The following is a 21,650-nucleotide window of genomic DNA, read 5'->3' as shown; positions in this document are numbered from 1 at the left end:
CCAGTTAAAGGCAGTCCCAACAGAATTGGTAAATCAGTTGGCCGTTTGTTCACTCTGAAGGCATCTATCCCAAGCCCAGGATGCCTGGGAGGAGGAGGGACTAGACAGGAAACTCTCAGCTGTCTTTTACAAAACCCACACAGCACTAGTGTCTTCATTTAAATCCAGATCCTCTTTAAAAGCCACTGCCTGAGTTCACACAGTTCAGTTTTGTCGCTCAGTCGTGTCCGACTCTTTGCAACCCCATGGATTGCAGCGTATCAGGCTTACCTGTCCATCACCAACTCCCAGAGCTTGCTCAAACTCATGTCTGTGATGAGTTCACACAGCCAGCTTCTAATGCTTAATTATCACCTGGAAAGGCAGAGGCAGATGCTGACAAGATGTGGATAGGACCATAAAGGACTCAAGCAGAGTTTCCTTTTAAATGCCATTAAATGAATTTTCCCTCCCTAGCCTGTGTTGTCCACACTGTTTTCTTAAAACAAGGATAGACTGAGATGGCATGTGGCCGTGAGAGTAGGTTGATGGAGCAATTACTTTCCCTAGCTACAGGATGGATGTGTAGATTCTCTGTCATCTAGTGTGAATGAAGCTCTCTTGAAACTTGTAATTTCTAAGTGTGAAAGAGTTACTCAGAAAACTCCCCAAGGCAGTGAATGAATGCACAGGAAACAGACGGACTAAAAATCTCCTCCTCCTGGTCTCCTGAACACAGGATTGCCTTTGAATTGGCTTGAAAGTATCATCTCTATAGCAGTTCAGAACATGGTAAGGACCATAATCCCTGACCCCAAGACTCAGATGTCTCCACAGACATCTGTATTCATAGAGAAAATAATGCCTCATTTGAAATGAGTTCTGCCTTTGAAAAATCCAAGATATCAACTTGCCTTTCTTAATAAGAGAAGGATAGGTATTTCCTAACTTGCAGTAGCAGGTCCTTCCTCCAAGATAAGATTCCTCATCTTTCAGGAGACTTGTTGAGAAGAAGTAGAAAATGGAAGATAATTGGGCTCAACCAAACCAACATCACTCTTCCAATCTTGTGCCACATGTGAGCTTTGAGAGTTGAATAAAAAGCAGTGAACCACAAATCTTCATGTCCTTGCAATAAAGTGTTAGAACTTCAGAAAAACAGTATTTATCCATCAAGTAATATATAAACTATACGCAAAATGTATTATTTAGTCACTACTTAATGTCCTTCATGAAAAGAAGAGTGTGCTCTGTGCCCTTGTATGTGTTCAATCATTTTCCTCTATCATCCCATTTGATCCTCAAAAGCAATTGTAAGAAAACTAAACAACCAAGGAAATTGACATAGAGGAGGAGCCAGGATGGGAATTCGGGCCTCTGAACTCATGTGTGCTGTGGTCCTGGCAGTTGGATATGGAAGAATGACGGCTGTGTACAACCTTCTGCAGCTCCTAGCTGCCAGGCACCCAGGGTAGCTCCTACGGGCTCGTCGTGGGTCCTGGGATCACCTTAGAGGGAAAGTGTCTGAATGCTCTCTGGTGTAAGTAGACTCAATGTTGTGCCCCTCCTGGGGTTCTATAACCAGAGTTTTTATACCAAACTGACCCTCAATTATCAGCCTGGGGCTGCTGAACAGCAGTAAATGTTTATATAAAGTCAGATTAAGAGACAGTAGTTGGAAAGGTGTGTGAAACCTGGAGATGAGGTGGGGAGGATGTGGAGTGGGGGAGAGGCTGAGCCCAGTGGTAGATCTAGGTTCTGGAATCTTAAATATCTGAGTCGTCCCTTCTGCAATTTCTCTAACATCTTACCAGAAAGGCTTCCTTATGGCAGCCTGGCGTTCCCTTCTCCCTGAACATTCTGCGGCTCCTAGCTACCCCAGCACTCAAGAGGATACATGCTAGTGGGAGTCCTGAGAGTTAAGACTGATTGCTGGAATTAAAAGGTGAACATTAATAACACAAGAATGCCTATTTCAGGAAGTTCAAAAAGGAAGACTTCCCACAGTTCTTCTCACGCTGACGAGGTTGCCCTTCAATGCTGAGTGACTGGCACAACTATTCCTCCCCTGGTCAGCGCTATTATAATTTCTCAATGCCCGAGTCTCACATGTGCTAGGAAACACAGCTCTTTCCTTGATCCGTTTCCTCCATCCTCTCCTCAGTCACATGTTGCTCTCCCTCCCTATCCCACTGCATGACCATGTGGCTCTGTGCTCTGTCTGACAGACAGTAGTTGGAACAAGAATGAATCTCATATTCATTGAAATGAACCATCACACACAGGAAGGGCTTGAGGCATACCAGCCAACACCCATTGCTCTAAGGCAATCTGCTCAGAAGGAAAACAAGTACCATGGCCTATCCTGCTCTCCCTAAGCCCCTTAATCCCATAGAAAAGTGTCATGCTTCCCAACTGACAAAGAATTAATCTCAAAAATATACAAGCAACTCCTGCAGCTCAATTTCAGAAAAATAAGAGACCCAATCAAATAATGGGCCAAAGAAGTAAACAGACATTTCTCCAAAGAAGACATCCAGATGGCTAACAAACACATGAAAAGATGCTCAACATCACTCATTATCAGAGAAATGCAAATCAAAACCGCAGTGAGGTACTATCTCACGCCAGTCAGAATGGCTGCTATCAAAAAGTCTACAAACAATAAATGCTAGAGAGGGTGCGGAGAAAAGGGAACCCTCTTACACTGTCAGTGGGAATACAAACTAATATAGCCATTATGGAGAACAGTGTGGAGATTCCTTAAAAAACTAGAAATAGAATTGCCATATGACCCAGCAATCCCACTGCTGGGGATACACACCAAGGAAACCAGAATTGAAAGAGACACATGTACCCCAATGTTCATCTCAGCACTGTTTACAATAGCTAGGACATGGAAGCAACCTAGATGTCCATCAGCAGGCAAATGGATTAAGAAAGCTGTGGTACACATACACAATAGAATATTACTCAGCCATCAAAAAGAATGCATTTGAATCAGTTCTAATGAGGTGGATGAAACTGGAGCCTATTGTACAGAGTGAAGTAAGTCAGAAAGAAAAACACCAATACAGTATACTAACGCATATATATGGAATTTAGAAAGATGGTAACAATGACCCTATAAGTGAGACAGCAAAAGAGACACAGATATAAAGAATAGACTTTTAGATTCTGTGGGAGAAGGTGAAGGTGGGATGATTTGAGAGAATAGCATTGAAACATGTGTATTATCATGTGTGAAATAGATCACCAGTCCAGGTTTGACGCATGAGACAGGGTGCTCGGGGCCGGTACACTGGGATGACCCTGAGGGATGGGTTGGGGAGGGAGGTGGGAGAGGGGTTCAGGATGGGGAACACATGTACACCCATGGCTGATTCATGTCAATGTATGGCAAAACCCACCACAATATTGTAAAGTAATTAGCCTCCAATTAAAATAAATAAATAAAAATAAATAAAATTTTTAAAAAAAGTGTCATGCTTCCATTATCCAGTGTTTGGGGGATGCTTTTTTTTCTCTTTTTTAAATTTTATTTATTTAGTTTCTTGGTTGTGCTGGATCTTTGTTGCTTTGCGTGGGCTTTCTCCAGTTGCAGCAAGTGGGGGTTACTCTTCATTGTGGGGTACGGGCTTCTCATTGCTGTGGCTTCTCTGGTTGCAGGAACAAGACTTTAGAGTGTTCAGGCTTCAGTAGTTGCAGCACATGAGCTCAGTAGTTGTGGCCACGGGCTTAGTTGCTCCACACCATGTGGAATCTTCTCGGACTAGGGATTGAACCTGTGTAACCTGCATTGCAAGGCAGATTTTTATCCACTGTATCACTGGGGGGATGCTGTTGTTGAAGGGAAATCATATTGAGAAGGCCAATATATAGAACATGTAGAATGTGAGGCATTAAGTGGGAGCAGAGTATTAGAGGGAAGCCCCACGTTTCTCCCCTCCTTCCTTCCTCTTCCCCATCACTTCCTTTGGTGGGTCTTTAAGGAACGCATAGGACTTTGCCACGCAGGGTCAGAAGCCCTGTAACTAGATAATTAGGGGGGCCAAGCATTCCTTCAGCTGCCTCCAATGTGAAAGCCCTCCATTCACACTCAGCCCCAGGCCTCCCACGTGGAGTGGGATGAGGGTTTTCATTGTGCTGGTAATGGATGGGTTTTAATATACAAGTTTGCAAGCTCTGTCTTTGATATACCCCGTGCATTTCTGAATAGGAACAATGTCCCTGGCGACTCCTCAGTCTGAGCAGCGGCCAAATCTGCAGTCGCTCTCCTATAGAGCTAAGCAAAAAGCCAGCAATAAAAAAACTAAATAGCAAATCAACAGGGTGTAGTTCTTGAACAAATGCACATTCATAATTTGTAACTGTGTAGTTATAAATCCCCTCCTAGAGCTTTGCTCTAACGACCCAAAGCAGAGAGGAAGTTTTTATTTTTTTTTTCCCTTGATTTGGGTATTTGGTGACAGAGCAATGTTCATTTGCCAACAGTGCAAATATTTATCCTTTTTACTACTTTAAAGCATTGTTTCAGATGTAGTGGAATTGCAGAGAATCAATGCTTAACTTTACCAAACCCTTCCTCTCCAGAAAAAAAAAAATTCTGTCGGCCACAGATACTAATTTTAGAGAGAAAAGAGTATTCTTGGTCTATCCCAAGAGGTTTAAAGAATCCTACAAGAATGCTTGTATGTACATATGAGTGTATGCATATAAATCTCAAAATATTTAACCAAAGAGCCAAGCACACAGTAGCTTGTCAAGAGGCAGACCATTCTGGGGTCCTTTTCATTACAATCTCAACCCTGACTGAAAGAAGCAGGAGAAGACAACAGAGAGAGAATTCTAGAGCAGAGATTCTGTTTCTCATCTAGAGATGATAGGATGTCAACAGGGGTCGTTTACCATGATACTCAAATTAGGAAATAACACTCAACTATTTGAAATGGGACTGAACAATAGAACTCCCTGCGATGATGGAATGTTCTTGGTCTGTGCTGTCCAATATGGTAGGCGCGTGTGTGTGTGTTAAATCACTTCAGTCATGTCCGACTCTTTGTGACCTTATGAACTACAGCCCTCCAGGCTCCTCTGTCCATAGTGATTCTCCAGGCAAGAATATTGGAGTGGGTTGCCATGCCCTCCTCCAGGGGATCTTCCCAACCCAGGGGTTGAACCCAGGTCTCTTATGTCTCCTGCACTGGCAGGCAGGCTCTTTACCACTAGCGCCCCATGGGAAGCCAGACCCTTGTGTCAGCTGAGTGCTTGAAATGTGTCTAGTGAAACTGTAGAACACAATGATTAATTTTACTTAATTTTGATACATTTAAATAGTCACATATGGGTAGTGCCTATGGTATTGGGCAATGCAGGTTTGGAATGTTAAGATATTCATTTTAGGAGGCTGTGGTTGGAAGTAGAATCAACCATTCAAGCAGTCAGATGGAGGACATGGGGTAAAGAATTTTAAGTTGGAAGATATCTTAGCATCCACATGTTGCAAAGAGTTTAGGAACTTCAGGTTGAATGCTAGAGGTTAAATAACCACAGAATGAGCTTTCATAGATTTCCAGGCAAGTTTGGGCAGGCTCTAGTTGGGAAATATCATCCCTTATGTGAACACCTGCTGAGATACTTGCCCACACACTATGATAACTGCTTGCTCCTGCTTCATACTCATATCCTCTCCTTCCTTTCTGAGCATGTTTATTATGCTTATTTTAAAATCACCTTCTGCCTAGTCCATTAGACATGCTTCATCTCTGTAAGTTTACCAGCCTGATGCCTGTTTGCTTACCTTCCTCTGATATCTTCTTCTTTTACTGTGTACGAACTCATATTTCCTGGGATATAACTGCTTCCTTAGCTGCAAACTTGTACCTGAGGAACAAGTTAAACCTAAGCCTAATTTGGTCCCCTCCTGATGACTTAGGGAATTGGAAGGACCTGCCTGGGGAGGTGGGGGTCCTCTGTTCTTGATTACTGTGAGTTAGCCCACCCCAAGTGACTCTGGGCCTCAAGGAAATCCCCTTACCCCAGGAGCTGTGTGCCCCACCCACACGTAATGAGCCACTCTGGGGACCAGCGGACACACCCGGGAAAGCAGGACTAGCAGGGGCAGGCAGGTCAGTCCATATCTGTTGTTTCCTGTACCTCGTTTTGGCCAGGCTTGAGTACGGAGCTCTGTTTTTCCTCCACATCAGATTTTTGGCTGCCCCAAAATGGTCATGGAGTAAGAATTTATACAGGATAATGGGGTGGGAGGACAGGAGAAAAAAAGATGCAATATAGAGGCTTTTCTCTAGCTTATTCTCATCCACAGCATCCTGGTCTCTCTAGCTGCTCCTGTCGGTTCCCAGCCTCCAAATACATAGACACAGATCTATGCACTAACCTTAGACACAGATCTGCACACTAACCTGTACCTAGCAACTGTCTCTCGCAGGGGTTCTCGCCATGTTTGCATTGCTTTCTCAGATTCTTCTACCTTTTTCTTCATTCTGTGGCCTCTTAGCATCAGGTTTAGAGGAAAAGGCCAGTGACCCGGCTGAATCACCATTTTACTGCTTTTTACTTTTCCAAGTGTAAGTGGTTTAGTGAACCACCTGATCCCGAGGGCTACGGAAAGAAATGACTTATAATTTCTCCTGCCTCTGCCATCCAATGTGCTCTGCCTTATCTATGTCCCACTTCTCAGTCCCACCAGATTGCTTCAATTTCCTGGCATGATAATACATGATAGTTATGTAAAATGTTACCTGTTGGGGAAAACTGGGCAAAGGGTATGTGAAATCTCTTCCATATCACTTCGTACAACTTCACGTGAATTCACAGTGATCTCAAAATAAAAGTTTAATATAAAGGACTGAAGATCATTAAGGTCAATATTTTCCCTTTGTCTGTTTTTACTGAGTGTATAATTATATCTAATTTCCCATTCCAGGTCAAAATTTTTCTTATAGAAGCAACCTCTGATTTGTGTGAGAGAGAAATCCTGAAAAGTGAGGGGGGAAGAAAAACTAGAACAAATTATGTTTATTCCCACTTCATTAATTTGATGATAGTACCCACACGGTGAATATTTCACATGGCTTTCACATAGTTAAAAATTAGACTACTTGTATTGTATTTTATATATTCAATTTTATATTATGCTTTTAGAATTAACAATAGAGAAACAAATAGAAAGCAGCCCCTGATATTGGTGCTGAGATGCCCGGCAGTTACCTGTGGGTGTGCGCCTTCACCACGGTGAGTGATAAGCCTAACTTGCCCAGATACTAGTGTGTTTCTGGTGGCCTTTTGCTGGAAGGCATTGATAAGCTATATTATAAGCATTCAGTATTCTATCACACATGCCTTTCACTTCTCCTTTTAAATAGCTGCACGTATTCCATTCAATGAATGATCGTGATTCATTTGACCCTAATAATGGACCTTAGCTATTTTTCAGTTTCTCCATAATATACATAATACTGTGATGTGCACTTTGTTAGAAAAATATTTCTGATCATTTCCTCAGGTAAGAGACATAGAAGTAGAATTTCTGAGACAAATAGTATGCATGTTTTTAAGGTCCTTGATGCATTTTATCTGTCTCTTCATTTTACGGAGAAGGAAACTGAGGGACAGAGACAGAAAGTGACTTGTCCAAATGCAAACAGATTCAAGACCTATGTTTCTTGTAAGTGAAGCCTGTAAAAAAATTTTTTTGAGATTACAACTAGAGATATGTATATAATCAATTGCTTCCCATGTGGTGAAGTGGTAAAGAAGCCACTGGCCAATGCAGGAGGCTCAAGAGACATGGATTCAATCCCTGGGTTGGGAAGATCCCCTGGAGAAGGAAATGGCAACCCACTCCAGTATTCTTGCCTGGAAAATTGCATGGACAGAACAGCCTGGTAGGCTACAGTGAATTGTGTCAGACACAACTGAGAGTCACACAGAGTCGGACACAACTGAGCTCAACTGAGCACACCCACACTTAGCACATACAATCAATCAATTTAACATTTCAGGTCTTGTCCATTTTGCCTGGTTTATAACCAGTGAAATTTTCTAGTTTCCCTAGACATTTACTCAATCTTAGTTCACCTCTTTTTCCCTTCACTTTCCTCTTGGTGTCCGAGACCTTGTTTACATCAGTTAGGTGGTTCACCAACAGATACTGTGCTGCACAAACTCACACGTGTGTGCGTGCACAAGTGCACATACAACACACACACACACACACACACAGGTCATTCTTTCAGCTCAGTTAGAACAATTCAGGGTCACTGCTCGCCAGTCCCAGCTCTGTTCCCTTCACTCTCCTTCCTTCTCAGCCCCTTCACCAGGCAAAAAAGCCCCGCAAAGGATGGATAGAAAAAGAAAATAACACTGCAGAGGGAGAGAGGGAGCAACATTAATAAAGGAGACCCCAAATCTCCTGGTGGGTCAGAAAATCTAATAACTAGATCAGAAAATGGAAGGTTAGGGAGAATAAGATGAGAAAACAATATGGAGGCAGACCACGGAGGGCCTTGCAGACCATGCACAGGACGCGGACCTTCATCACCCCCTCAACCGTCAGCCATGGAATGGCATTACAGAATAAGATGACACCGAGTAGTTTGTGTTTCACTGCATGCTGGGGGTGGACAGGGAGTCAGTGCCTAAGGAAGGCAGTTAAGGACATTAGGAACCACAACTCCCAAGCTAAGCTCACTGGAACCTGTAGGACCCTAAGGATGGAAAGGGAGCCTGAGGACCAATGGGTGGGTTCCTTTAGCTCTTCTCAGAAGCACCATCCCTTCACTGGCTAGAAATCACCTCCTAGGGGCTTCCCTGGTGGCTCAGTGGTGAAGAATCTGCCTGCCAATACAGGAGACATGGGTTTGATTCCTGGGCTAGGAGGATCCTACGTGCTGTGGAGCAAATAATTCCGTGTGCCACACCTACTGAGCTTGTGCTCTAGAGCCTGGGAACCACAACTACTGAGCCATGTGCCACAACTATTGAAGCCTGTGCACCCTAGAGCCTGTGTTCCACAGCAAGAGAAGCCACTACAGTGAGAAAACCTCACACCACAAGTAGAGAGTAGCCCCTGCGCACCACAATTAGAGAAAAGTCCTCGCAGCCACAAAGACCCACACAGCAAAAAATAAGTAAATAAATATTTTCAATAAAGAAATCACCTCCTAGTATAACCAAGCACAACCTTTTGGGGGGAGATGGGGAGAGGGAATTACATTTTTCAATAAGCAGGCAAAATATTTCCAGGGGTACCTTTTTCACAATACTCCAGGCATCAGTCAACCTTCCAACAAGTTAACCTCTTGCCACTAGGCTGATCTAACCCATGTTTTGGCTGAGGGAGAGGGGAGATGGGGTGGGGGAGGGGGGTAGAAGGATATTACTTTCCCTGAGTGACCACTTTGAATTGCTTATTTCACCAGAGCTCCAACCCTCCTCTGGATCAGATAAAGCAGAGTGTTGCCCAGAAGGGACTCACCCCAGTGGAGGAGGAAATGTTGATGAAAATCATGCATCAACCCAAAGATTGATTGCCTTGCAGTGAACACACCCATGCAGATGTTTCCACACCCACCCAGATGTTCCCATTCAGTGTGTGGGGCCAGGAAACACAGACAGGGGGTGCTGGAGGAGGAACACTGGTATTTCGTTTTCCTAAGACAGCTGCCTGGGACAACTCCTCCATCCTGAGTCTTTTCTCCCACCTGGTTTTATTCATCTTCTGGTGGTACTAGTTGAATTACAATAAACAGCCACTTTTAGGCTGTTTTTGATGGCCTTAGTCATTTCTGGACCCCAGTTCTGATGCTTGACTTATGTATCAACTTGGATAGGCTAATATGTTCAGTTTTTTGGTCAAACACCAGTCTAGATGCACTAGGAGGTGATTTTTAGATGCCACTCGCATTTAAATGTGCAGACTTTGAGTAAAGCATTTGGGTGGGCCTCATCTAATCAGTGGATGGCACTGAAAACAAAGACAGAGGCTTCCCAAAGAAGAAATTTGACTTCAAGGCTACAAAATAGAAACCCTGTCTGAATTCACAGGCTTCCAGCCTGCCTTGCAGGTTTCAAATTTGCAAAACCCCATAGTTGCATGAACTAATTCCTTGAAACTTCTCTTTCTGTGTCTGTGTTATTGGTTCCGTTTCTCTGAATAATTCTGATGAATGCACACATACACACAGAGTTCTTCATTTCCACAGAATGTGTCTGGTCTATTTTAGATTTAATAAACAATACAGCTAAAATCAGAGCCACCCTGGTGGCTGAAATGGTCAAGAGTCTGCTTGCAATGCAAGAGACCTGAGTTTGATCCCTGGGTCCAGAAGATGCCCTGGAGAAGGGAATGGCAATCCACTCCAGTATTCTTGCCCAGAGAATTACATGGACAGAGGGCAGGCTACAATCCATAGGGTTGCAAAGAGTCAGGCACAACTGAGTGCCTAGCACAACAAAAACAGCTAAAGTCAAGTCAATAATGAAGACCTGTAAACCTAAGGGGCACCTTGAGGATTCACTGGCAGATGTTCTTGGATCTGATTCCCAAAAGAGAGAGTTAGTAGAGCCCTGAGGTCTTATCAATTAGGGGACGGGAGGACAACTGACTTATGTGGGTGGACAAAGGGATTCATCCTGATACCGGGGTGAGATTGGAAGATGGTTCAATTGTTTTAAGGACGAGTATCAGGTTCTGAGCTTAGAATTTCCATTTTTAAGGGAAAGTCATTCCACAGCTTGATTTGCCCCAAGGAAAGGATAAGAATGTTTGACATTCTGCCGATGTCCATTTTCTTCTGTTCCTTAAATTAAGGTGAAAGATTCTATTTCAAAGGACACATAAATATGAAATAAATTGACTTATGATCCCTAATTTGTTACTTCTCCCATGGATAGAGACGGTTTGACCCCTTGACTTCTCCTAATGACTGCTCTCCAATTACCTGGATCACATTTGAACCCCGTAATTAAAGTAGTGATGCTGGGCAGGGAGCTCTACTCCTGGTTATGGTTTTGGGAAGCTGCTGGCATTTACTGGACAGAGTGGACAGTGGTAGTCACTCTTCTGTGGAGGGGACAGTGAGAGGACTATGGTGGGATGACGAGGATGCCTAACTCACAAAACACACTCACACATGGCACCTGTTAAAATATTCATAATTACTCCATAGGCAGAGAGTAGCTGTTGTGATTCCCATTAAATAGATAAAGAGACTGAAGTATAGGAATCAAGTGACTTGCCCAAATCCACAGAGGTAGTAAGCACTTGTCCCAGAATTGGAATCTAGTCCTTCTCCATTGCTATTTCCCTTCTTACCCTTCTGGAATCCCATGGTACATACATCTCTCCTTTTAAAATTACTGGTGAGGACTTCTCTGGTGGTCCAGTGGTTAAGAATTCTCCTTCTAATGCAGGGGATGTGGGTTTGATCCCTGGTTGGAAAACTAAGATCTCACATGCTGCAGGGCAACTAAGCTTGCACCACAACTAGAAGCCCACACGCCACAACTACTGAGCCCATGAGCTCTAGGGCCCATGTTCTGCAAGTAGAGAAAGACCGAGCGCCACAGCGAAGACCCAGTGCAGCCAAAAATTAAAAAAAATTAAAAAAACTGCTAAAACACTGGCCATTTAAAATGATTTTATCAAACTTGAAAATGTTTTGGATGTAAAAGAATTAATCAAATCTCCATCCACCCCACCGCACCCCCAACCCCCTGGACACTGATTGAGACTTTCAAAAGGCATTTACCGTACAAACCTTTACTGAACAACTACTATGAGGAAGGTGATATGGGGCTTGATCCTGAATAAGACTCAGCCTCTGCCTTCTAAGAGCTTAATCTTACAGGAGAGCTGAGACATGTGTACAGATCATAAGAATCACAGATATTCTGTCTGAAATGTTAGAGGTCAGTTCATGTGGTACCCTCTCTAATCAGAAAAAGGCCTCAAGACCTTGGCAACCTTTCACAGTGATTTAGTGAAAGAGTCTCTAAGCTCCTATCACAGACTAGCAGTGTTAGATCGCAGCTGTTCTCTAACACAGGCAGGGTGTCCTAAAGCCACAGCTCCCAAACTGTGGAGTGCCTTGGGATAGTTTTGTTTCCAAGGGAAATCCAGCAATACTTGATATCTGTCAGTCTCTGTGTGAAATATGAGTTCCAGTAGTTCACAATTTCAACAGCGTACTGAATTTCTTTTGATGATGCCATATCTTTTGGAAGCTGGGTGTTGCTGTCCTAAGGAGCCAATATCATAAAAGATCAATATGGAACAGGAAATGAGGGCGGTGGCATCCACGCTGATCTCAAGGTTTGAGAAGTTGTGCAGGGCAGTGGTAGGAATAAATCCCACTTGTAAGTAATGGTGCTTACTTAAGAATAAAATAAAAATATAGTTTTCTTCAACTACTATATACATAACTGCTTAATGGCTACTACGCTGTTAGAACATAATATTTAGTAAGGTGTTTTGATCTAACACAAAATGGAATAAGAATTTCTTTTGACCTAAGTTTCTGCGAAAAAGCTGCTGAGACAATGAGAAAGTTTGGGAAATTGTGTAGATTAAAGTCTTGCTATTCAAAGTGATACCAGCACTTTCCATATCCCCTGGGAGCTTATTAGAAATGCATACTTGATTCACTTTTGAAAATCACTGTATTTAAGCATCATAAGGGCATTATGGTATAAGCAAATAGCCCAGGTCTGCTCTCCTCTCATCAGGCCACACAGTATCCATCGATGCAGTCAGAATTCAGATCCTGACGCTTTCTAGCGATGGATCTTGGGTAACATTGTGACCTTTGACCCACAATTTCCTTACTTGCCAAGTGAGAACGATGGCTGATCCTGACTCTCTGAGGTGATTAAATAAAGGTTAAATGAGACAATGCTTACAAAGAGAATGCCTGGCCCAGAGGAGAACAATAAACTATCTGTTTCTTTCTGCTTCCTGGGTCTGTGGCTCTAGGGCAAACGATTGTCTTCTTTTTCTGCACCTTTGAAAGATCACAACTGCGGAAGGGAGAAGTGGAATTTTATAGAAGGTCATTGGATTGATGATCACACTTGCCACAATAGCCAAGCAAGTGTAAACACACACTCTCTTTCCAGGTCTCCAGCCGAGAAGGCCTCCTGAAAATACAGGTAGTTTTGCCTTAGGGATTTCACTGTGTCCTTCAGGGAGGGTATACACGGCAGACAGGCCCATGGGCAGAGAACTTGTGGTGGGTTTTTGTGTGTGTGGTAAATTACACATAACAGAGCAATTACCGTCTTAACCACGTTTAACTGTACAGTTCATAATATCAAATATATTCATATTGTGCAAACATCTATCCCTGGATCTCTTTTCATCTTGTAAAACTGAAACTTTGTAATTAAACACTAACTTCCCCTTCCCCTACTCTCTGGCAACTACTGCCTTCTATTTTGTGTCTCAGTGAATTCTGCGACTTCAAGTATTTCTTAAAAGTGGAATCACACAGCAGTTGTATTTTTGTGAATGGCTTATTTCACTCAGCATAGTGCCTTCAAGCTTCATCCATGCTGTAGCATGTATCAGAATGCTCATCCTTTATTTCAGACTGAATAATAGTTCATTATATACATATACTACATTTTGTTTATCCATTCACCCATCTATAGGCACTTGGGTTGTTTCCACATTTTAGCTATTTGATTAGTGGTACTATGAGCATGGTGTACAAACATCTACTTTTAATTCTTTTAGGTATACACCCAGAAGTGGAATTGCTGGCAATTCTATTTCTAATTTTTTGAGGGACAACCTTGCTGTTGGCCACCACGTTACATTCCTATCAACAGGGCAAAAGGTGTGGGGTTTGTTTTTTAAATTCTTCAAGTTCTTTTCTGAGAGCAGCACAAATGAATGACCCAGTCTAATAGATAAGGCTACATTCTCCCCTAAGACTGGGAGATCCCCAAGTTGGGACAGCCTGCCTCACTCCTACCGGCTGGCTCCACTTGCTGACTTAAATGAATTGTCTCCAGCCAACCTGCAACCACCTCTAGCCAGAGGGTAGCTTTTCTTCCTACACAGCACTGCCACCTTCTGGAATAACTCTCACATTGCAGTTGCTGGGATATTGTCAGCGCCCTTGATACTCAGAAAACGTTGATTTTGCAATACAGTATTCGGATTTTTGTGATCCTTTAGACAAGACTGAGGTTTATTTTCTGCTTTGTCAAGTTTTTTTTTCTCAGAGATAAAAATGTAATAGAATTAAGATTTTGAGTGCACAAAAAAATGTGTGCAAGAGAAAAAGAACCAAGATAACACTGCAAATGGCAAAATGTGACAATGGTGTGAAAGGACACAGGAGGCCAAGACCAAACCAGGTCAGCCTCCAAGCATTTTAAAGGTGGTCATTTAATGCAGTTGACATTCTCATCAAAAACTATTTGTTTATTATGACAACCCCTCTAACTGTAGACATCACTGCAGGAAAAAAATAAATGAATCCCACCACCATTAACCTAGTTTGATCTCTTTGTCTTCATGTACAATAAAAATCATTCTGTTGAAACCTAGAATCAAGAATTTAGCTTTTCAGTAGCTCAAACTGATCTCCCCTAAATAGTAGCCTAAATTCATTTTCTCACAAATAAAATCTCACCCCTTCTCCAAAGATATGAGAATGTACTACAAGAAGTCTAAAGTCTAAACCTGTATCTCTTTCTTTTGCTGCAACTATTCTTAAATACTGATTTTGGTCATTATTAATAAAGAAAGGAATAAACAGTTGACTTAAGCCTTGCCTGAATCAAACAACTGCAATGTTAGCTAAATAAGACAATTCAAAGCTTGAAAAACATAGTAGATGCTCCACAGAAATTTGTTTGCTTTCTCAATGGGCTGGAGTTTCTCTCTCCATCCCCATGTCTGCCCCATGGCCTCCCTGCCACCACCACAGAAGCCAAGGCCATACTAGGTGCCCCAGGTGATGAGGTAGGTCCTAGGGAGTTATCAGTTCACAGTTTCTTCCAGCAACTCTGCCAAGCAGGTCAGGAGGAGAAATTGTGTGAGCTGAGAAGGACTAGGGAAAAGCAAGGATAAACGTAATCTCATTTCAAATAGATGTTGCCTGAAAAGAAACAGGACTCGGAGAGGAGGTGTTTCTGAAAGGCCACTCTAAGGAGGCTTCCCTGGTGGCTCAGACGGTAAAGAATCTGCCTGCAATGCCAGAGGCCCAGGTTCAATCTCCGGGTCAGGAAAATCCCCTGGAGAAGGGAATGGCTACCCACTCCAGCATTCTTGCCTGGAGAATTCCATGAGCAGAGGAGCCTGACGGACTACAGTCCATGGGTCACAAAGAGTCAGACACGACTGAGCGACTGACACACACACTCTAAGGGGAGTAATTTCCACGGCACCAAGCACTTCAGAAGAGGCCCTTAGAGGGCCAGGAAGATGTCCAATCCACCGGTCCCTGGGGAGGGGGTGAAGCCAGGGCTTTGGGCTCAGACAGGCCGGGGTTCAGCTGTCGTCAATCCTGTGGCCTCATGCAGGGCACTGGATCCTCTGAGCCTCTGTTTTCTCCTGTGTAGAACAGGGATGGTCATTCCTACTCATGACATGGTGAGGATATAATGAACTAACATGTGAAAGCCTATCCCATAGAGACCTTCTTAAAGGAAGTGTTCAAAATATGTTTGTACCCTTTGGAAAACACTAGGTGTCCCCCTAAACCCTGGTCTCACTCCCGAGCCCCCAAAACATAAATGCATATTTCACCTCACCGCTAACTTCTATGGATGTCCCCACCTGCCAGCCGCCCATCCTCAAATCCTTGGCCTCCAAACTCAGTGGCAACTTTCTGCTCATGCTGTACAATAATCTACTGACATCTCTTGGGATTCTTTTTCAAAGATTTCCTGTTCATTGATACCATTGACTAGCAGTCAACAGTAATGTACACACACACACACACGCACACGCACACACACACACACACACAAAGAAATTTTTCCAGAGGAAATGATTTCTTGAAGAATTAAATCACTTGTTCAAGGTCATATAGCTGACAAGCTGAGGAGCAGTGAAGACATTCTGATACTGGTGGTGTGCTAGGGAGCCCAGGGCACTCGCAGTAGTCCTCCTGAGGAGCACCTAGGAGCACACTCACAGCACAGGGTGGTTCTTGAGCCCTCTGACCACCCTGTCTCATGTCTTTCTTCTCAAAGAACAGCATTGCTGGTGCTCTCAGATGGTGACCTCGACTTACAGTGACTGCAAGTCTTCACTCAGGTGAGAGTCCAACCAGCTTAGCCTGCCCAGAGGCTGCCCCTAGCTGCTGATCCCTGTCCCAAAACCTGTGAACCCCCGGACTCTTGGTGTTTTCAGCAGCAGGAGTTTAGGGAGCGTGTGTGGGAAGCAAGTAGGCAGAAACCACAGGGGGCACCTGAGTTAGCCTCAGCACTCACACTGTGTTCTGAAAGCAATGGGGCCTCACTAGAGGTTCTAAGCAGGGGAAGTGACTGGATTGAGTAGTTCTAGCAACTGTGACTTTGAATTCACTTGTCAGTCTGCCCTTTTATTCCCTAATCCAGTAGACTGTTGCTAGGTACTTGACAAGTTTGTGATGAACTACAAATGGTATTCATCTTAGAAAATAGAACTCAATTTCCGATTTGATTTAAAAATAAAAAATTTTCTTCTTTGTGAAGTGTTGTGAGTTCTCCACCTGGATTGACAGTGATAGGCTTACCTATAAGTAAAACAAAAAAGTTAGCTGAAATTATGAAATTTTTGAAAAGGGAGCAAATGTTAGAGATTTTCTAAGTCAATGTTTCTCTGTATTAGTATTGAAAATGTCTCACCTCCTAATTTAAATGAGGTATCTCTATGTAAGTGTTAAAGGCAAGTATTCTGTGGTGCTCTCAATTATCACATAGTTTAGGTTATGATCCTATGAATGGAATTCTGTCTTAAACTTGGAGAAATCAAACATTAGTAACAGTGTACTACTGGTTTACGAGGTATGAATCATCTCTGTTATTTAGTGATCAATGCTATGAAAGTTGTCTTTTAAATTTGAAGATGAATGGGATCCTTTGGCCAAATCATCTGAAATGTCAGCTCTCATTCTATGATGATCTGGAGTTTAGAGTCTAGATGTTGGATCAATAGAGAGAATCATGATATAAAACAGGCAGACAAATTCTCAATGAGGCTTGACCAGGCAATAATTCATTGTGCAGGCAGCTCTCTTGTTGAAAGGACTATTTCATTCACAGCGATTCAGTTCAGTTCAGTTCAGTCGCTCAGTCGTGTCTGACTCTTTGCGACCCCATGAACCTCAGCACGCCAGGCCTCCCTGTCCATCACCAGCTCCCTGAGTCCACCCAGACCCATGTCCATTGAGTCGGTAATGCCATCCAGCCATCTCATCCTCTGTCGTCCCCTTCTCCTCCTGCCCTCAATCCTTCCCAGCATCAGGGTCTTTTCCAATGAGTCAGCTCTTCGCATCAGATGGCCAAAGTATTGGAGTTTCAGCTTCAACATCAGTCCTTCCAATGAACACCCAGGACTGATTAGGTGAAAACTAATCATACAACAAGATTTTAACACTTTGTCTCGAGTGTGTTTAGGACATCTTAGTTTTAGGGAAATATACATATATGTGTGGGCTTCCCTGATGGCTCAGGGGGTAAAGAATCCACCCTCACACAGGAGATGTGGGTTTTGATCTTTGGGTCGGGAAGATCCCCTGGAGGAGGGCATGGAAATCCACTCCAGGACTCTTGCCTGGAGAATCCCATGGACAGAGGAGCCTGGCGGGCTACAGTCCATAAGGTCACAAAGAGTCAGACACGACTGAAGTGACTTTTTTAGCACATAGGCATTCATGCATTCATATGTGTGGTTTTTTTTCTCTGCATGTGATGATCTTGACTACTGGTCTGTTGTATTATAAGATACTGTAATATATTAAACTATTTTTGTACACTAATAAAAAAGTCCCACCTTCATATGAGTAAGTTAGATTTTTGGAAAACATTGAAAAAATTAACAGGAAAAATTCATTGTAATTTCAACTATATTAAAGGTATTTTTATTATTTACACCAGCATCCACAAAGATTCAGGAGGAATATAAATATCTATATCTATATGTAAATATAGGTGTGTGTATAACAGGCTTTCTTCTGGTAAAGTCTTCCTTTGTAAATAAAACATTATCCAGTCAATGATGGGAATAAAATAAAATATTAAAACTACAAAAATAATTCTTGAAATATTTTTAAAATAAGCAGATTCAGCTATCTAAAGACCAACTGGGTTGTCCTCCTGTACCCCAAAATATGAATACAAAACCTGAAGTACAAGGACAGTGATAACACATATAGATCATTTTATCACCAACCAGAGTCTGTAAGGGCTTCCCTGGTGGTTCAGACAGCAAAGAATCCACCTGCAATGAGGGAGAACTGGGTTCGATCCCTGGGTTGGGAAGATCCCCTGGAGAAGGAAATGGCTACTCACTCCAGTATTCTGGCCTGGAGAATTCCATGTACTGAATAGTCCGTGAGCTAGCAAAGAGTCAGACACAACTGAGCAACTTTAACTTTCAGAGTCTGTAAAATATAAGTAAAGCTTTGTATAGTTTGGATTACACAGTTTGCAGAAACTGGAAAGAAAAAGTTGTTCATTAGGGTGTGCTAAAATAAATAGCCCCAAACCTCAGCGGATTGTTACACTGACGGATTGATTCCCATGCTGCCACCATGCAAGTGGGTTGGTAGCCCTGGAGGAGGGTTGGTGGGGAGAGGGGATGCTTTCTTATACAGCTTCCATCTCATGGTTCTACCAACCCCTAGGGCTTCAGTTCCCTCCTCTGCACCCATTGTATTTAGGGGATGGCAAAAGCTGTTGAGATTTGAAGAGGAGATTTGACGGCCAGAGCTGGAGGCCACATACACCGCCTTCCCCACATTCCTTTGGTCAGAAATCAGTCACCTAATTACAGAGGGCTCTGAGGAAAGAATTCTAAGCATGTGGCCAGCGGGGAAGGAAGTCAGTTGGTAAACAGTCAATATCAGTATCCCCCACCACAATAGGTAAAACCTTAGGATTAAAACATCATCATCCAAAAAGAACCAAGCAGGCGCCAGCCATGGAGTCTCAAACAGCAGTCCTCAAATGTGATGGCCAACCGTGGATCACAAGGACTTTTCAAGGGCATGCGGACATAGAGCACTTTAAGTGACTCGATTTCCAGACTTTTAACTTGATTCTCTCTCCTAAAAGTGAGCTGAGACCGGATCTGCATGTTCACGTGGGTTTCATTTCCACATACCCTGCAAAAGGAAGCACATCACAGGCACAGCACAAAGCGGCGGTCAGCCAACCAAAGCATTCTGTCCTTTGCTGTGTCACCTCGCCGTCCTGCATGTAAGACAGCTAGGTAACTGAATGTTAAATTTTACAGCTTCTCTAAAAGAGGTGAAAAGGAAAGGGCTTAGAAATGGAGGTTGCGTGAGCATATGAGCATACCAGGGATAATAAATAGACATTAATGGTACTATAATTAAACGGTAATTGATGTAATCAAACAGTACTGTAAATAAATTATTTCCATATTTTAAATGTCATAGGAATTGTCTTTTTTTATGCTTTAAGGTTAACAATCATTTAATGTATTAACATTTTTACTTACAAACATACAATATGCTTATATGGGGAGAAATAGGTACTGCTGCTGCTCCTAAGTCACCTCAGTCGTGTCCGACTCTGTGCGACCCCATAGACGGCAGCCCACCAGGCTCCTCCATCCATGGGATTTTCCAGGCAAGAGTACTGGAGTGGGGTGCCATTGCCTTCTCCGAATAGGTACTGAGAACACGACAAAATACTAGAGACAGGCAAGCAATTAGAAAAAAAAAGATCAACTCTAGGGGAAAAAATAGGAACTGCCTTCCATACTAGTGTCTACATAAACTTGGGAAGGAGAAAGAAAGATCACACATGGGATCACAATTAATGTAGAAAATAAACATGTGTCACTCTGTCTCAATGGCAGGAACTTCTCCCGTGACCCAGATGTTGCGTCCTGGCCTGGCTGGTTTCATGAGTGATGATCTGAAACACAGCCACTGGTCTCTTTCTTCTCCTTACATCTCAGACTTTGACGCTAACTCAAGGAATTAAAAGAACAGAGCTAAGAAACAAGCAGACTGGCATGTGTGCAATGGCAATAGTTTTAAAGTACATGTGAAAGTAAAGTGCTAACTAAACCTGAACAAGTTTCTTCCATCTCATCTTACTTTTTGATTTAGGATTACCTAGGCAAAGTGACCAAAAGTTTGGCACCTATGAGAATTGGAGCCAGGAAAATATCTTTTGGGTATTGTCTTTTATTTAGAGTGCTGTCTTTATTACGTTTACCAGGATTTCTGCAGTTTGTCTCCCAATATGTCCCCCAATTTTATTTCAGTTTCTCCATAGATTTTTTTTTAGTTTGTTTGTGGGTTATTATTATTTTTTAAACAGTAGGACTCCTCAAGAACCTAAGTCCTATGTTCTGGCAGGGTAAACCTATACACAAATGAAAGTGAAAGTTGCTCAGTTGTTTCCGGCTCTTTGTGACCCCATGGAATCCTCTAGGCCAGAATAATGGAAAACTGGAATTCTCTAGGCCGGAATACAGGAGTGGGTAGCCTTTCCCTTATCCCAGGGATCTTCCCAACCCAGGGATCAAACTCAGGTCTCCCACATTGTAGGGGGATTCTTTACCGACTGAGCCACCAGGGAAGCCAAAGGATACTGGAGTGGGTAACCTATCCTTTCTCCAGTGGATCTTCTCGACCCAGGAATCGAACCGGGGTCTCCTGCGTTGCAGGCGGATTCTTTACCATCTGAGCCACCAGGGACACTCCATTCAGAATGAAGCAGCACTATTAGGAGAAAGAGAGTGGTTTTCTCCACGAACACCTTCCCTTTTATTTCAAATTTTCTTTTATTGTGGTAAAAGTCACATAATACACATCACCTTAAAAATATTCACAACCTGAAAGTTGAGAATTGTGTTTTATTTGGAGGGAAGTTTTAGGACTTCAAGCCCGGGAGACAACATCTCAAGTAAACCCGAGAGAACTGCTCTGAGGAGGTAAGGGGAGGAGCTAGGTTATAAAGAAGTTCTGCAAGAAGGGCAGAACTGACCATCAAAAAATTATTGTTAATTAAAGAAAACCAGATATCCCATGGAGAAGGAAATGGCAACCCACTCCAGTATTCTTGCCTGGAGAATCCTGTGGACAGAGGAGCCTGTTGGGCTGCTGTCCATAGAGTTGTACAGAGTTGGACATGATTGAAGCGACTTAGCAGCAGCAGCAGATATCCCAAGTGAAGGAAGTTAGCACTTCTCTACGCGTGGGAAGGAGCAAGGGTCTGGGCTCACTGAAATCGTTCCTTTGATATACAGCTCAGGTCTCTGGGCCGGTATCCTGTGTTTTCACATCCTAAGCTTCCTTTCCTCAGGGCTCACCATAGCGGGTGGCTGTAGTCTGATGACTGCTAGATAACAGGTATTCTCCTTCCTGAGGCCCCTTAAGGCTCACCAGAAGATTGCAATTGCTGATGACTGTGACATCCTTATTTACTGATATGGCAGGAAATATTCC

Source organism: Giraffa tippelskirchi, chromosome 10 (assembly GCF_054371585.1).
Source record: "Giraffa tippelskirchi isolate mGirTip1 chromosome 10, T2T-mGirTip1v1.2.pri, whole genome shotgun sequence".
In the NCBI taxonomy this organism is placed as follows: Eukaryota; Metazoa; Chordata; class Mammalia; order Artiodactyla; family Giraffidae; genus Giraffa; species Giraffa tippelskirchi.
This window is presented reverse-complemented; position numbering follows the sequence as displayed.